The sequence below is a fragment of the Bison bison genome, unplaced genomic scaffold (genome assembly GCF_000754665.1).
Source record: "Bison bison bison isolate TAMUID 2011002044 unplaced genomic scaffold, Bison_UMD1.0 scf7180017864144, whole genome shotgun sequence".
Lineage (NCBI taxonomy): Eukaryota > Metazoa > Chordata > Mammalia > Artiodactyla > Bovidae > Bison > Bison bison.
Genome location: NW_011494716.1, coordinates 1,199,353 through 1,201,043, shown reverse-complemented (window position 1 = coordinate 1,201,043; position 1,691 = coordinate 1,199,353). Strand labels below are relative to the sequence as shown.

At 56.9% G+C, this 1,691-nt stretch overlaps 1 protein-coding gene across 1 annotated transcript in view; it reads left to right on the top strand.

Moving 5' to 3' along the window:
• The window catches only part of TRAP1 (TNF receptor-associated protein 1), a 55,205-nt gene that overhangs the window by 45,043 nt on the left and 8,471 nt on the right, over positions 1-1,691 (top strand). The window lies entirely within an intron of this gene.

The window sequence follows — 1,691 nt, the reverse complement described above, 5'->3', positions numbered from 1 at the left end:
AGAGCCAGGACGTCTGACCTCAGTCCAGAAGGTCACTAATGGTGGAAAGGAAGCAAGAGCTGGGCCTGGGACCCGCCTGGAGACGTCGCTCTTGGAATCCACATGGGCAGGGGTGGCTGTCCTTCTTGTCTCCTGTCCTAATGGTGGCCACAGCTTCGGTCTGCTGAGCGTTTATTCTCCCCCGGACCGTCCCGAGCCCCTCCTGGGTGCAGCCCCTGTCTCCTCGGGGGTGGGACCCACTAGGTCTCCATGTCACAGTTGTGGAAACCGAGTCACAGGGAGGTCACTGCCACCAGGGAGTGAGCCTGGATTTGAGCCCACGTCTTCTGACTGCAGCCACGTGCTCTGTCCCCCACAGCCGGAGCTGGGCTGACCCAGACGCTGGCAGGACCAAGGCTGCAGGCGCGGGCATGTCCAGCCATTCGGTCACTGCTTGTGGTTTTCCAGGGCTGGGTTGTCATCTTTACCAGCAGAGTCAGCCTTAAGTGAAATTCTTTACAAGAAGTGTGACACAGAATCCATTTTCCCTAAGCCCTGGGAAAGTCAGCTGTCCGCCGCATGCCCACTGGCCCCGCATCTTGGGTGCACTTCTAGAGGACACATGCAGCGGGGCGGACCTGCCACATCTCCACAGACCGCCCGCACCGCACGCCTATTGTGTCCTCTGCAGCGAGAGGGTCCCGTCCAGGGTCATGCATGCCTTCAGCTGTGGCGTTTCTCTGGCCTGGAGGCTGGCTGAGGTCCAGTCATTCCCTGACTCTCAAGACCTGTGTGCGTCTGAGGTCCCCGTGATCTCCCGGGTGGCCCTGGGATGGGTCTTGATGCCCTGCGTGCTCGGGTGCAGTGGGGCCGTGTGCGTCCTGTCAGGTGGGCCAAGACGGGAGCTGTCCCCTCACTGGTGCTGACACTTGACTAAGGGGGTGTCTGCCAGCCTTTGCAGGTGAAATTCCTTTTTTCTCTCTGTAATTAGTAATGATATGTGGGAGTGGTATTTTGTAGCTGTGGGTTCATTTCTTATACATACACTTTTTGTAATATTTTTACAACTTATTTACGTGATTTGATTTCCATTTTACTCAGGAGTTATGGTCTGCTACTGTCCCAGGCTTAGCGGGAGCTCGCCCAGGCTGACTCCTTCGCCCCGTCCCCGTTGTGCTTTGTCTTCCACCTTCCCATCTGCTCCCAACGGTGCGGAATCTGCCTGATTATCCCCAGAGTGTTACCTCTCTGGCCCTCTCCCTGAAACAAGCCCGCCCTCCCCCAGCTCCCCAGCTCCCTCACTGACTTAGGCCCTGATGCCACACTGTGGGCCACCCGCTGTCCCCAGCCTCTGCCCTCTTCTGGGGTCCTTGGGCTCTGACACCGCACGCCAGGCTTCCCCAACCCTTGCCCTGCACGGACACCTCTTCGTCCCATCTAAGCTGCTGTGGCTCCCCCCACCAGACGCAGGCGCTGCCCTGTCCCATTCTGCCCTGTGGCTGATGGACCGAGTTTTTCGGGATGAGAATAAAAAGAGGAAAAGCTGAAATGAACATTAAATGTTATTGTTTCCCTACCCTGAAAAACAGATGGTAATTTTACCTTTTTAAAGGAGACGCAGAATACTTCTTAAACATCTCTTCCTTTTCAGGTTGTGGCTGTGGCGCACAGGGTCCTCTGGCGCAGCACATGGGCTCAGTAGTTGCGGCTCC